Raw genomic sequence first — 15,038 nt, forward strand, 5'->3', positions numbered from 1 at the left:
GACCGCCCCGGTACATCTGCACTTTCCCAGCCTTCCCACACATTCGACCCATCTGTCCCATCCACCAGCACAGGAGCATCGTGGCCGCCTACATTACATGAAGCTGCTGGTGAGGAGATCGCTCTCCCTTTACCCCACCCTTCTGCCCCTGCCACCTCTAGTACACCTGCGGGTACTGGGCGGCAGCGGCAGAGGGGTCAGGAAAAGAGTTATGCGCAAGAGTTCTTGCATCTGAATGCATCTTTCCAGAACTGTCTCAAAGTCTTGTCAGAGCAAATCTCCGCAGGCTTTCAGCAGATCAACTCCAGCATTCTGGAGGTGAAGACACTTCTGCAAACCATGCATTCAGAAGCAAGATCTTCGCCAAACCACACCTTTTTCAGGTCTGTTGTGGAGCGCATGGCAACACTATCTCCTACCCAGCAGATGCATGTAATGCATTCGTGCCACGGTGCTCTACAGCAGGTTACCTCCCAACCTCCACCTCCCACCACTGTAGTTCCTCCACCTGCACCCCCTCCAGCCACTTTCCATCCTCCCCCTCCTATTACATCTGCACCCCCTCCAGCCACTTTCCATCCTCCCCCTCCTATTACATCTGCACCCCCTCCAGCCACTTTCCATCCTCCCCCTCCTATTACATACCAGCAACCTCACCAGTACCAGACATCTCCCCACTTCCAGCAACCTGCCCCGTACCAAACTCCTTCCCCGTACCAAACTCCTTCCCCGTACCAAACTCCTTCCCCGTACCAAACTCCTTCCCCGTACCAAACTCCTTCTCCATACAACTTGTCATCAACATCATCTGCTCCTACAGTCCCTGCCCAACCCTCCACTCCACCGCCCACCACCTCTTCTGCCTCCCACATGTCCACCCTTTCTGTAGCTTTTTCCACACCTTCACCTCTAACTGTTCCTTCCCCACCACGATCCCAGTCCTCTCTCCACACACCCAGTGTCGAAGTGTCCCGCAGCCCCTCCAGCAGTATTTCCACCCCACAGTATACCGATTTGTAATGTTTTTTTTTTTTTGTAATAAAAATGCCCATTGGGTTTAAAACCTTTATTAAAAAATTTTTTTGCAATTTAAAAACAAAAAAAAATAAAATTAAAATAAAAGTTAAATTATCGTTTCACAATGGTTGTCTGTCATTTATTTCTGCGGCGAACTATGTTTTAAAAAAAGGTTAAATACAGGGTATTTCAAAGGTAAAAAGGTATTCAAAACCAGGTATATAACTGTGGGTAAATTTTAGCTTTTTGCCACAGTTGTGTTCCTGGTTGTGTTTGAAGCAAAGTATTTCACCTAAAAAGTTGTGTTTGTTGTTGGTGATTTCCTACCAATGTACACAACTTTTGTTAAAAGGTGAAATACTTTGCATAAAACACAACCAGGTACACACCTGTGGCCTAAAGGTAAAAATAGTAAGACCATGACAAGATAGCCAACTTTGGTTGGCAAAGGTATATACTGTTGGTCCAGAAGGTACACAAGTTTAGGGCACAAATCTTTCACACTCTGTCATCCCAGTGTACTCTGCCTTGAGGTGACATAAAGTATAGTGGAAAATTGTCCCTGAAACCGTCACAGAACTTCTAGTGGTAATATTTCCAATGACAACATCCATCTTCGCCAGTAACTTGCTCTTCTCTCCAACCTGCACTTTCTTCTTTACAACCTGTCAAAGAAGGGCTGTAGGAACATGCTATATCTAGTTTTCCAGTAGCCAATCCCGTTCGGAAGGCCACAAGGGTCAATTTTAAAAACCGGATCAGGCGTAATCCGTCGAAAAACAGATGAACCGGATGAGACGGATCCGGTTTTGTCTGTCAAGAACAAGACGGATACGGCAGAAAACCGGATCCGGCACTTCAGGTTTTACAAAACATTTGCCGGATCCGGCATTCCGGCACGACGCCGGATCGCGCCTGACGCCGAAAACCTGATGTGTGAAAGTAGCCTTACTGCAGGACTGACCATTCACCCAGATAAGTGCCAAATAGGGTCCCACCCCCTACTCTATGCCCAAGGTATTGCACCTCAGCCATCCCTAAGGCCTGAGCCTCCCAAGGTGGAAACCATAAGCAACTGGTGTAGAACCCAGATTAAAAAGCAGGTAATTGCATTTTTAGGAACTGCTGGTTACTATCGCAAATTAGTTTCTAACTTCTGCACCTTGGCCAAGCCCTTAACCGACCGGACCCGCAAGAACATGTATCAGATTGCGACATGGACGACTGCATGTAAGGATGCCTTTTCAGCATTAAAGACCGCCCTCATCACTGCTCCTGTCTTGGCTGCCTCTGATTATAAGCACAGGTTCCTTGTGCAGAAAGATGCAGCCACCTTTGGAATTGGGGCAGTACTTGACCAAGTGAATGCCACCCGAGAAGAACATCCTATTGCTTTTGCCAGTTGGAAACAACTGGATTGGGAATTTCACTATGCCACTGTTGAAAAGGAGTGCCTTGCCATCGTATGGGTGCTAAAAAATATTGCAGCCATACTTGTATGGCAGAGACTTTACAAATGGTACAGACAACCCCCTCACATGGCTGAAGCGCGTATCTGGGGAGAATGGAAGATTGTTGTGGTGGAACTTATCCTTACAATCCTACAGCTTCTCCATCCAATATAAGCAGGGAAGCCAACACCAGAATGCTGTTTGACTGTCTCGACAAGAAGAACCATAGGATCCCTAGGCTGACCTACCCCTGCCACTGTACAAGGAATTATAAATGATTTGATCAATGTGGACTAAAATTAGCAGGCCAGAGGCCTGTCTAGACCTCATGGCATGGTCCCTTATTATGGGGTGAGAGGTTGTGATGGGCTATGTGGATATCATTTTGTATATATTTCGATTTTGCTGATTTTGGTGTTTTTTCTTGTTGCTTTGTATGTCTACAGCCTGACTGTATGTATGTCTCTTGATGACCCCCTGTAGTTTCTGAATCCACAAAGCTCCTTTGTCATATCTGGGAGTCCAGAAAATCACCCCAACTTGTCTGACTACCCCTGGACATAAGGAGGGGGCTGGGGAGGACAGGGGCTGGACAAGTCAGTTTTTGTGTGTGGTGATGATCATGTGAAGACGGCACATCAGAGAGAGAAAGGGAAGCATATGGACCTATTTTATCCACTGTCTACTATATTATTGGATTCTCATCTCCTTTGACATTCATCCTGTTAGTGAACTGCATATTTGTTCTGGACTATTGTATTCTCAGTGTGGTAGATTGTGTATGGACCTTTTGGTTTTGCCTATAATAAAGGTTTTGGGATTGTTCACACTTCCCTCGCTCTGATAGTGTGGTTTTGTAGAAGGACCCCGTGACACCCATATTTTCCTTTAGATGAAGCCCAAAGACTCTTGAGTGTACACTGAATTAAGAAAAGAAATGATTTGTGTTACTACAAACTTTATTCACTTGTACAGCGCCATTAATTCCATAGTGCTTTACATATATCAGCAACACTGTCCTCATTGGGGCTTACCCATCGGTATGTCTTTGTATACTATAAACACAATATATAGACTACATATGCACCATTACAGTGGTGTTCACACCTTTTGTATTTACAATATCTATACATAATACATATGAGAAATAGATGCTATTACACCGATGCAGTCACCTTTCTGTACTATATAGCCAAACACACACTATTTACCTTTTATAGTATATTGTATTGTGCAATATTTGTTATAATTGTTTTATCTTTCTTCACAGGTAGAATGCTTTAAAATGTAACCAGGGCCGATATCTGCTGTTTTTTTTCCTTGGATCTTGTTTGTGTATTAAATGTCTTTTGCTTAACTGTAATCACTGTTTCCACAAATAAAATGTAGTGAAAGTTTTACGTGCTTGTTTGCCTCTAGTATAGTGATGGCGGTGTAGTGTTTCTCGAATATATTCAGATGCTAAATATGGCCAAATTTATCTGCTATCAATGATAATAAATGCATGTTGCAGCAGTAGCCGCATCCAAGATGCCTTGTTAGGAAGATGCACTATTCTGTACACAGATGCTGCAATTTCACCCAGATATCCCGGCAGTATCCTGGATGCTAGACTCGCCCACACACCTGCCGCAGCGATGCTTGTATGACTGTCTCTGCCCTGCTAATGGTAGCTTCAAGTGTCCCATATGCTGCCTCATTTGCTTCAGCTGGACAACTATGGTGCTTACTGGTAGTACTATCCCATTGTGCAGTAATGACAATTGGTGTCAAAAGTGACACCAACAAATGCTACACCCCCACTGCTGATCTATAAGTGTGCATGCAAGCTTACTCAGTCTGCTGCCATCTTTGTATGCCATAGAGGTATAAGAGATGGCCCACAAGGGTATGGGAGGGAGAGAGAAATTGCCCTTGGGGTTGGTAGAGGTGACCAGCACAACAGAACCTGTCTGATGTGATGGAATTGGTCCCTCATCACTGTGTTAATGAGTTGGGGTAGGGGTTAGCGGTTAAGGTAGTTTCACATTTGCGTGTTTTTGCGCAGCCTCTTGTGAGCACTTGAAATGCAAACAGCAAATGCATGTAAGCGCAGCAATTTTTAGATGCATCAGTGTGTGTGTGCATGTTGCCAAAAAACAGTGTTTGTATGCTTTTCCATGCAATTTTGCATGTTTGTATTTTAGGTGTATGTGTTGTCTGTGTCACATTTCACAGGATGAAAATCCTAGCAAAAGTCTTGAAACAGACTCCACAAATGGGACACCAGTGGGCATGTTATGGGAATTCTTTATAATAGACCCTGTTAACAGCTGAAGTATTCCGATTTTTTTGCTTTTTCCTTAGTCAACATGGATCTGTGCTGGAAGAGTTTCCCTACAACTTGAATCTGGACATTATTGCTGGCAAGCAAATGTAAAAGCCAGACACAGCACAAAGGGGGGTTGGAGAGATGGCAAAGATGGCGGCAGTGACGTTTTTGGAGACATCTGATTATTGAAGTCCATGAGAGCTGGGAAGCGTACCACTTTCCACAGTGAGCTTCAGGGAAAACTAGTGAAATTGAGTGACTATACTTGGATGTCCCAAGAAACCTTCATGGATTTGCTTTCTCGTGTTCAAGGAGCCATGTGGAGACAGGACACAAGCTCTGTTGTGTGATTCCCCCTGAGGAATGGCTCCTGGTCACATTAAGGTGTGTAATATTTAGCAAGCAATGTCTGCATAATTGTTTTGCCATGTACGATTTTTAAGCATGCATAATTATTGTAATGCGATGTTGTAATATTTTGTTGGTTATTTTCCATGCTTTGCCAAACTATTACTAATTTTTGTTCTTTCTCTGGCAGTTTCTGGCTACTGGAGAAACCCTTTCTTCACTCCACTTCCAGTACTGGCTTGGAATGTCCACCTTGTCAGGAATATTTGTGGATATCTGCTGGGCATTATGGGACCTTCTCTGGTTAGAATTTATGACCCTGGCCACTATGGAAAAGTCGATTTGATATTGTTGAAGAATTCTGGACAGTCTGCAATTTCACCTACTTTTTGGGTGTGTTGGATGGGAATCCCATATGGATAGTTAAACTGAAAAGAACTGGATCTGAGTACTATAACTACAAAAAGGATTTTTTTTTTTTTTTTTACTGTAGTCATGACCATTGGAGATGCGGACTGTCTGTTACAGTGGACATTGGGGCATTTGGCCAGGGGAATGACTTGCAGGCTTTAAGAACTTTGCCATACAACCTACAGCCCATGTCCATGATTTTAATTTCCCCTTTCCATGGCCTCGTCTCCACACTGAAGGTCTGCCACAGCTATTTGTGATGGTTGGGGATGAGGCCTTTAAAATGTGCCAAAAGCTGCTGAAACCCTACTCCAGCTGGGACTTGGACCACACAAGAAAAATATTTAATTACAGACTGACCAGGGCACGAAGAACTGTAGTGTGCTCTTGGGATTCTTGTCTCCAGATGGTGCATTCTTGGCACAGCCATTAATCTAAAATTGGAGGCAGTGCATGATGTGGTGAAGGAGTGTGTTGTTCTACACAATTTTGTGATGGCTAAAGAGCACTCTAACTTTGAACTCGATGAACCAGCTGCCAAACCATTGCCTGAATTCACTCCGCACACTCTCTGTTCCCTCATTTGGCCAACTTCAACTAATGACCTATTTGTGGCCTACTTTAGATCTCATGTAGGATGTGTAGAATGGCAAGATAAAATTGTGTAAAAATGTTGTCTTTTGTTAATAAACCAGTTTTGAAACCTCTACTGAGTGCACTCTGGTTTTTATACATTCCATTGCTTTAGTCATGTCCCCAGGTGTACAAGTGATTTTAGGATGCTGTGTTTTGTGCATCATGAATGTACTAGTACTGTGGACAGGGTTAGGGTTATAGTGAGATGTGAAGATTTTGGTGCTTGAAGGTGGACTCACAGAGGGTATGGGTTAGGGTACGTTAGGGTTATAGGGAGATACGAAGATTTTGGTGCTTGAAGGAGGACTCACAGATGGCTGTCACAAAAACATGCCATAGGGTTATAGGGAGATACGAGGGTTAGGATTATAGGGGGATCCGAAGATTTTGGTGCTTGAAGGAGGACTCACAGATGGCTGTCACAAAAACATGCCTTAGGGTTATAGGGAGATACAAAGATTTTGGTGCTTGAAGGAGGACTCACAGATGGCTGTCACAAAAGCATGCGTTAGGGTACCTTAGGGTTAGGGTACGTTGGGGTACCTTAGGGTTATAGGGAGATACGAAAATTTTGGTGCTTGAAGGAGGACTCACAGATGGCTGTCACAAAAGCATGCCATAGTCTCTTCAATGTAAGAACATAGGGTTATAGGGAGATACGAAGATTTTGGTGCTTGGGGCTTGAAAGAGGACTCGCAGATGGCTGTCACTAGGGTTAGGGTTAGGGTTAAGTATGGTTTGGTTAAGGGTTAGGGTCAGGGTTAGGGTCAGGGTTAGGGTTAGGGTCAGGGTTAGGGTTAAGTATGGTTTTGTTAAGGGTTAGGGTCAGGATTAGGGTTAAGTATGGTTTTGTTAAGGGTTAGGGTCAGGGTTAGGGTTAGGGTCAGGGTTAGGGTCAGGGTTAAGTATGGTTTTGTTAAGGATTAGGGTCAGGGTTAGGGTCAGGATTAGGGTTAAGTATGGTTTTGTTAAGGGTTAGGGTCAGGGTCAGGGTTAGGGTCAGGGTTAGGGTCAGGGTTAGGGTCAGGGTCAGGGTCAGGGTTAGGGTTAGGGTACCTTAGGGTTAGGGTACCTTAGGGTTAGGGGGTTAGGGTTAGGGTTAGGGTTAGGGTTAGGGTACGTTAGGGTTAGGGTTAGGGTACGTTAGGGTTAGGGTTAGGGTACCTTAGGGTTAGGGTTAGGGTACCTTAGGGTTAGGGTTAGGGTTAGGGTACCTTAGGGTTAGGGTTAGGGTACGTTAGGGTTAGGGTACCTTAGGGTTAGGGTACCTTAGGGTTAGGGTACGTTAGGGTTAGGGTTAGGGTACCTTAGGGTACGTTAGGGTTAGGGTTAGGGTTAGGGTTAGGGTACCTTAGGGTTAGGGTACCTTAGGGTTAGGGTACCTTAGGGTTAGGGTACCTTAGGGTTAGGGTTAGGGTACCTTAGGGTTAGGGTTAGGGTTAGGGTACCTTAGGGTTAGGGTACCTTAGGGTTAGGGTTAGGGTACCTTAGGGTTAGGGTACGTTAGGGTTAGGGTTAGGGTTAGGGTACCTTAGGGTTAGGGTACCTTAGGGTTAGGGTACCTTAGGGTTAGGGTACCTTAGGGTTGGGGTTAGGGGTTGGGGTTAGGGGTTAGGGTTAGGGTTAGGGTTAGGGTACCTTAGGGTTAGGGTACCTTAGGGTTAGGGTTAGGGTACGGGTACGGGTACGGGTTAGGGTACGGGTTAGGGTTAGGGTTAGGGTTAGGGTTAGGGTTAGGGTACCTTAGGGTTAGGGTACCTTAGGGTTAGGGTACGTTAGGGTTAGGGTACCTTAGGGTTAGGGTACCTTAGGGTTAGGGTTAGGGTACCTTAGGGTTAGGGTTAGGGTACGTTAGGGTTAGGGTACCTTAGGGTTAGGGTACCTTAGGGTTAGGGTTAGGGTACCTTAGGGTTAGGGTACCTTAGGGTTAGGGTTAGGGTACCTTAGGGTTAGGGTACCTTAGGGTCAGGGTTAGGGTTAGGGTCAGGGTTAGGGTTAAATCATAGAATCATAGAATCGTAGAGTTGGGTTAGGGTTAGGGTTAGGGTACCTTAGGGTTAGGGTACCTTAGGGTTAGGGTTAGGGTTAGGGTACGTTAGGGTTAGGGTTAGGGTACCTTAGGGTTAGGGTTAGGGTTAGGGTACCTTAGGGTTAGGGTTAGGGTTAGGGTTAGGGTACGTTAGGGTTAGGGTTAGGGTTAGGGTTAGGGTACCTTAGGGTTAGGGTTAGGGTTAGGGTACCTTAGGGTTAGGGTTAGGGTTAGGGTACCTTAGGGTTAGGGTTAGGGTACCTTAGGGTTAGGGTTAGGGTTCCTTAGGGTTAGGGTTAGGGTTAGGGTTAGGGTACCTTAGGGTTAGGGTTAGGGTACCTTAGGGTTAGGGTACCTTAGGGTTAGGGTTAGGGTACCTTAGGGTTAGGGTTGGGGTTGGGGTTAGGGTTAGGGTACCTTAGGGTTAGGGTACCTTAGGGTTAGGGTACCTTAGGGTTAGGGTACCTTAGGGTTAGGGTACCTTAGGGTTAGGGTTAGGGTACCTTAGGGTTAGGGTACCTTAGGGTTAGGGTTAGGGTTAGGGTACCTTAGGGTTAGGGTTAGGGTTAGGGTACCTTAGGGTTAGGGTTAGGGTTAGGGTACCTTAGGGTTAGGGTTAGGGTTAGGGTTAGGGTACCTTAGGGTTAGGGTACCTTAGGGTTAGGGTTAGGGTTAGGGTTAGGGTTAGGGTTAGGGTACCTTAGGGTTAGGGTTAGGGTTAGGGTTAGGGTACCTTAGGGTTAGGGTTAGGGTTAGGGTTAGGGTACGTTAGGGTTAGGGTTAGGGTTAGGGTTAGGGTTAGGGTTAGGGTTAGGGTTAGGGTTAGGGTTAGGGTTAGGGTTAGGGTTAGGGTTAGGGTACGTTAGGGTTAGGGTTAGGGTTAGGGTTAGGGTTAGGGTTAGGGTTAGGGTTAGGGTTAGGGTTAGGGTTAGGGTTAGGGTTAGGGTTAGGGTTAGGGTTAGGGTTAGGGTTAGGGTTAGGGTTAGGGTTAGGGTTAGGGTTAGGGTTAGGGTTAGGGTTAGGGTTAGGGTTAGGGTTAGGGTTAGGGTTAGGGTTAGGGTTAGGGTTAGGGTTAGGGTTAGGGTTAGGGTTAGGGTTAGGGTTAGGGTTAGGGTTAGGGTTAGGGTACCTTAGGGTTAGGGTTAGGGTACCTTAGGGTTAGGGTTAGGGTACCTTAGGGTTAGGGTTAGGGTTAGGGTTAGGGTTAGGGTTAGGGTTAGGGTTAGGGTTAGGGTTAGGGTTAGGGTTAGGGTTAGGGTTAGGGTTAGGGTTAGGGTTAGGGTTAGGGTTAGGGTTAGGGTTAGGGTTAGGGTTAGGGTTAGGGTTAGGGTTAGGGTTAGGGTTAGGGTTAGGGTTAGGGTTAGGGTTAGGGTTAGGGTTAGGGTTAGGGTTAGGGTTAGGGTTAGGGTTAGGGTTAGGGTTAGGGTTAGGGTTAGGGTTAGGGTTAGGGTTAGGGTTAGGGTTAGGGTTAGGGTTAGGGTTAGGGTTAGGGTTAGGGTTAGGGTTAGGGTTAGGGTTAGGGTTAGGGTTAGGGTTAGGGTTAGGGTTAGGGTTAGGGTTAGGGTTAGGGTTAGGGTTAGGGTTAGGGTTAGGGTTAGGGTTAGGGTTAGGGTTAGGGTTAGGGTTAGGGTTAGGGTTAGGGTTAGGGTTAGGGTTAGGGTTAGGGTTAGGGTTAGGGTTAGGGTTAGGGTTAGGGTTAGGGTTAGGGTTAGGGTTAGGGTTAGGGTTAGGGTTAGGGTTAGGGTTAGGGTTAGGGTTAGGGTTAGGGTTAGGGTTAGGGTTAGGGTTAGGGTTAGGGTTAGGGTTAGGGTTAGGGTTAGGGTTAGGGTTAGGGTTAGGGTTAGGGTTAGGGTTAGGGTTAGGGTTAGGGTTAGGGTTAGGGTTAGGGTTAGGGTTAGGGTTAGGGTTAGGGTTAGGGTTAGGGTTAGGGTTAGGGTTAGGGTTAGGGTTAGGGTTAGGGTTAGGGTTAGGGTTAGGGTTAGGGTTAGGGTTAGGGTTAGGGTTAGGGTTAGGGTTAGGGTTAGGGTTAGGGTTAGGGTTAGGGTTAGGGTTAGGGTTAGGGTTAGGGTTAGGGTTAGGGTTAGGGTTAGGGTTAGGGTTAGGGTTAGGGTTAGGGTTAGGGTTAGGGTTAGGGTTAGGGTTAGGGTTAGGGTTAGGGTTAGGGTTAGGGTTAGGGTTAGGGTTAGGGTTAGGGTTAGGGTTAGGGTTAGGGTTAGGGTTAGGGTTAGGGTTAGGGTTAGGGTTAGGGTTAGGGTTAGGGTTAGGGTTAGGGTTAGGGTTAGGGTTAGGGTTAGGGTTAGGGTTAGGGTTAGGGTTAGGGTTAGGGTTAGGGTTAGGGTTAGGGTTAGGGTTAGGGTTAGGGTTAGGGTTAGGGTTAGGGTTAGGGTTAGGGTTAGGGTTAGGGTTAGGGTTAGGGTTAGGGTTAGGGTTAGGGTTAGGGTTAGGGTTAGGGTTAGGGTTAGGGTTAGGGTTAGGGTTAGGGTTAGGGTTAGGGTTAGGGTTAGGGTTAGGGTTAGGGTTAGGGTTAGGGTTAGGGTTAGGGTTAGGGTTAGGGTTAGGGTTAGGGTTAGGGTTAGGGTTAGGGTTAGGGTTAGGGTTAGGGTTAGGGTTAGGGTTAGGGTTAGGGTTAGGGTTAGGGTTAGGGTTAGGGTTAGGGTTAGGGTTAGGGTTAGGGTTAGGGTTAGGGTTAGGGTTAGGGTTAGGGTTAGGGTTAGGGTTAGGGTTAGGGTTAGGGTTAGGGTTAGGGTTAGGGTTAGGGTTAGGGTTAGGGTTAGGGTTAGGGTTAGGGTTAGGGTTAGGGTTAGGGTTAGGGTTAGGGTTAGGGTTAGGGTTAGGGTTAGGGTTAGGGTTAGGGTTAGGGTTAGGGTTAGGGTTAGGGTTAGGGTTAGGGTTAGGGTTAGGGTTAGGGTTAGGGTTAGGGTTAGGGTTAGGGTTAGGGTTAGGGTTAGGGTTAGGGTTAGGGTTAGGGTTAGGGTTAGGGTTAGGGTTAGGGTTAGGGTTAGGGTTAGGGTTAGGGTTAGGGTTAGGGTTAGGGTTAGGGTTAGGGTTAGGGTTAGGGTTAGGGTTAGGGTTAGGGTTAGGGTTAGGGTTAGGGTTAGGGTTAGGGTTAGGGTTAGGGTTAGGGTTAGGGTTAGGGTTAGGGTTAGGGTTAGGGTTAGGGTTAGGGTTAGGGTTAGGGTTAGGGTTAGGGTTAGGGTTAGGGTTAGGGTTAGGGTTAGGGTTAGGGTTAGGGTTAGGGTTAGGGTTAGGGTTAGGGTTAGGGTTAGGGTTAGGGTTAGGGTTAGGGTTAGGGTTAGGGTTAGGGTTAGGGTTAGGGTTAGGGTTAGGGTTAGGGTTAGGGTTAGGGTTAGGGTTAGGGTTAGGGTTAGGGTTAGGGTTAGGGTTAGGGTTAGGGTTAGGGTTAGGGTTAGGGTTAGGGTTAGGGTTAGGGTTAGGGTTAGGGTTAGGGTTAGGGTTAGGGTTAGGGTTAGGGTTAGGGTTAGGGTTAGGGTTAGGGTTAGGGTTAGGGTTAGGGTTAGGGTTAGGGTTAGGGTTAGGGTTAGGGTTAGGGTTAGGGTTAGGGTTAGGGTTAGGGTTAGGGTTAGGGTTAGGGTTAGGGTTAGGGTTAGGGTTAGGGTTAGGGTTAGGGTTAGGGTTAGGGTTAGGGTTAGGGTTAGGGTTAGGGTTAGGGTTAGGGTTAGGGTTAGGGTTAGGGTTAGGGTTAGGGTTAGGGTTAGGGTTAGGGTTAGGGTTAGGGTTAGGGTTAGGGTTAGGGTTAGGGTTAGGGTTAGGGTTAGGGTTAGGGTTAGGGTTAGGGTTAGGGTTAGGGTTAGGGTTAGGGTTAGGGTTAGGGTTAGGGTTAGGGTTAGGGTTAGGGTTAGGGTTAGGGTTAGGGTTAGGGTTAGGGTTAGGGTTAGGGTTAGGGTTAGGGTTAGGGTTAGGGTTAGGGTTAGGGTTAGGGTTAGGGTTAGGGTTAGGGTTAGGGTTAGGGTTAGGGTTAGGGTTAGGGTTAGGGTTAGGGTTAGGGTTAGGGTTAGGGTTAGGGTTAGGGTTAGGGTTAGGGTTAGGGTTAGGGTTAGGGTTAGGGTTAGGGTTAGGGTTAGGGTTAGGGTTAGGGTTAGGGTTAGGGTTAGGGTTAGGGTTAGGGTTAGGGTTAGGGTTAGGGTTAGGGTTAGGGTTAGGGTTAGGGTTAGGGTTAGGGTTAGGGTTAGGGTTAGGGTTAGGGTTAGGGTTAGGGTTAGGGTTAGGGTTAGGGTTAGGGTTAGGGTTAGGGTTAGGGTTAGGGTTAGGGTTAGGGTTAGGGTTAGGGTTAGGGTTAGGGTTAGGGTTAGGGTTAGGGTTAGGGTTAGGGTTAGGGTTAGGGTTAGGGTTAGGGTTAGGGTTAGGGTTAGGGTTAGGGTTAGGGTTAGGGTTAGGGTTAGGGTTAGGGTTAGGGTTAGGGTTAGGGTTAGGGTTAGGGTTAGGGTTAGGGTTAGGGTTAGGGTTAGGGTTAGGGTTAGGGTTAGGGTTAGGGTTAGGGTTAGGGTTAGGGTTAGGGTTAGGGTTAGGGTTAGGGTTAGGGTTAGGGTTAGGGTTAGGGTTAGGGTTAGGGTTAGGGTTAGGGTTAGGGTTAGGGTTAGGGTTAGGGTTAGGGTTAGGGTTAGGGTTAGGGTTAGGGTTAGGGTTAGGGTTAGGGTTAGGGTTAGGGTTAGGGTTAGGGTTAGGGTTAGGGTTAGGGTTAGGGTTAGGGTTAGGTTAGGGTTAGGGTTAGGGTTAGGGTTAGGGTTAGGGTTAGGGTTAGGGTTAGGGTTAGGGTTAGGGTTAGGGTTAGGGTTAGGGTTAGGGTTAGGGTTAGGGTTAGGGTTAGGGTTAGGTTAGGGTTAGGGTTAGGGTTAGGGTTAGGGTTAGGGTTAGGTTAGGGTTAGGGTTAGGGTTAGGGTTAGGGTTAGGGTTAGGGTTAGGGTTAGGGTTAGGGTTAGGGTTAGGGTTAGGGTTAGGGTTAGGGTTAGGGTTAGGGTTAGGGTTAGGGTTAGGTTAGGGTTAGGGTTAGGGTTAGGGTTAGGGTTAGGGTTAGGGTTAGGGTTAGGGTTAGGGTTAGGGTTAGGGTTAGGGTTAGGGTTAGGGTTAGGGTTAGGGTTAGGGTTAGGGTTAGGGTTAGGGTTAGGTTAGGGTTAGGGTTAGGGTTAGGGTTAGGGTTAGGGTTAGGGTTAGGTTAGGGTTAGGGTTAGGGTTAGGGTTAGGGTTAGGGTTAGGGTTAGGGTTAGGGTTAGGGTTAGGGTTAGGGTTAGGGTTAGGGTTAGGGTTAGGGTTAGGGTTAGGGTTAGGGTTAGGGTTAGGGTTAGGGTTAGGGTTAGGGTTAGGGTTAGGGTTAGGGTTAGGGTTAGGGTTAGGGTTAGGGTTAGGGTTAGGGTTAGGGTTAGGGTTAGGGTTAGGGTTAGGGTTAGGGTTAGGGTTAGGGTTAGGGTTAGGGTTTAGGGTTAGGGTTAGGGTTAGGGTTAGGGTTAGGGTTAGGGTTAGGTTAGGGTTAGGGTTAGGGTTAGGGTTAGGGTTAGGGTTAGGGTTAGGGTTAGGGTTAGGGTTAGGGTTAGGGTTAGGGTTAGGGTTAGGGTTAGGGTTAGGGTTAGGGTTAGGGTTAGGGTTAGGGTTAGGTTAGGGTTAGGGTTAGGGTTAGGGTTAGGGTTAGGGTTAGGGTTAGGGTTAGGGTTAGGGTTAGGGTTAGGGTTAGGGTTAGGGTTAGGGTTAGGGTTAGGGTTAGGGTTAGGGTTAGGGTTAGGGTTAGGGTTAGGTTAGGGTTAGGGTTAGGGTTAGGGTTAGGGTTAGGGTTAGGGTTAGGGTTAGGGTTAGGGTTAGGGTTAGGGTTAGGGTTAGGGTTAGGGTTAGGGTTAGGGTTAGGGTTAGGTTAGGGTTAGGGTTAGGGTTAGGGTTAGGGTTAGGGTTAGGGTTAGGGTTAGGGTTAGGTTAGGGTTAGGGTTAGGGTTAGGGTTAGGGTTAGGGTTAGGGTTAGGGTTAGGGTTAGGGTTAGGGTTAGGGTTAGGGTTAGGGTTAGGGTTAGGGTTAGGGTTAGGTTAGGGTTAGGTTAGGGTTAGGGTTAGGGTTAGGGTTAGGGTTAGGGTTAGGGTTAGGGTTAGGGTTAGGGTTAGGGTTAGGGTTAGGGTTAGGGTTAGGGTTAGGGTTAGGGTTAGGGTTAGGGTTAGGGTTAGGGTTAGGGTTTGGGTTAGGGTTAGGGTTAGGGTTAGGGTTAGGGTTAGGGTTAGGGTTAGGGTTAGGGTTAGGGTTAGGTTAGGGTTAGGGTTAGGGTTAGGGTTAGGGTTAGGGTTAGGGTTAGGGTTAGGGTTAGGGTTAGGGTTAGGGTTAGGGTTAGGGTTAGGGTTAGGGTTAGGGTTAGGGTTAGGGTTAGGGTTAGGGTTAGGGTTAGGGTTAGGGTTAGGGTTAGGGTTAGGGTTAGGGTTAGGGTTAGGGTTAGGGTTAGGGTTAGGGTTAGGGTTAGGGTTAGGGTTAGGGTTAGGGTTAGGGTTAGGGTTAGGTTAGGGTTAGGGTTAGGGTTAGGGTTAGGGTTAGGGTTAGGGTTAGGGTTAGGGTTAGGGTTAGGGTTAGGGTTAGGGTTAGGGTTAGGGTTAGGGTTAGGGTTAGGGTTAGGGTTAGGGTTAGGGTTAGGGTTAGGGTTAGGGTTAGGGTTAGGGTTAGGGTTAGGGTTAGGGTTAGGGTTAGGGTTAGGGTTAGGGTTAGGGTTAGGGTTAGGGTTAGGGTTAGGGTTAGGGTTAGGGTTAGGGTTAGGGTTAGGGTTAGGGTTAGGGTTAGGGTTAGGGTTAGGGTTAGGGTTAGGGTTAGGGTTAGGGTTAGGGTTAGGGTTAGGGTTAGGGTTAGGGTTAGGGTTAGG

The 15,038-nt window shown here is 47.2% G+C and overlaps 1 long non-coding RNA gene across 2 annotated transcripts in view; it reads left to right on the forward strand.

Annotated features, from left to right (window-relative positions):
- LOC141077580 (uncharacterized) overlaps positions 1-6,245 on the forward strand; it is a 24,530-nt gene extending 18,285 nt beyond the window's left edge. For both annotated transcript variants that reach the window (XR_012227593.1, XR_012227592.1), the window contains exons 2-3: positions 4,815-5,163; positions 5,318-6,245. This is a non-coding gene — a long non-coding RNA (uncharacterized lncRNA). The remainder of the gene's footprint in view (positions 1-4,814; positions 5,164-5,317) is intronic.
- The last annotated feature ends 8,793 nt before the right edge of the window (positions 6,246-15,038 follow it).

The sequence above is a fragment of the Dendrobates tinctorius genome, unplaced genomic scaffold (assembly GCF_039654945.1).
Source record: "Dendrobates tinctorius isolate UK_male_01 unplaced genomic scaffold, ASM3965494v1 ptg000458l, whole genome shotgun sequence".
Classification (NCBI taxonomy): domain Eukaryota; kingdom Metazoa; phylum Chordata; class Amphibia; order Anura; family Dendrobatidae; genus Dendrobates; species Dendrobates tinctorius.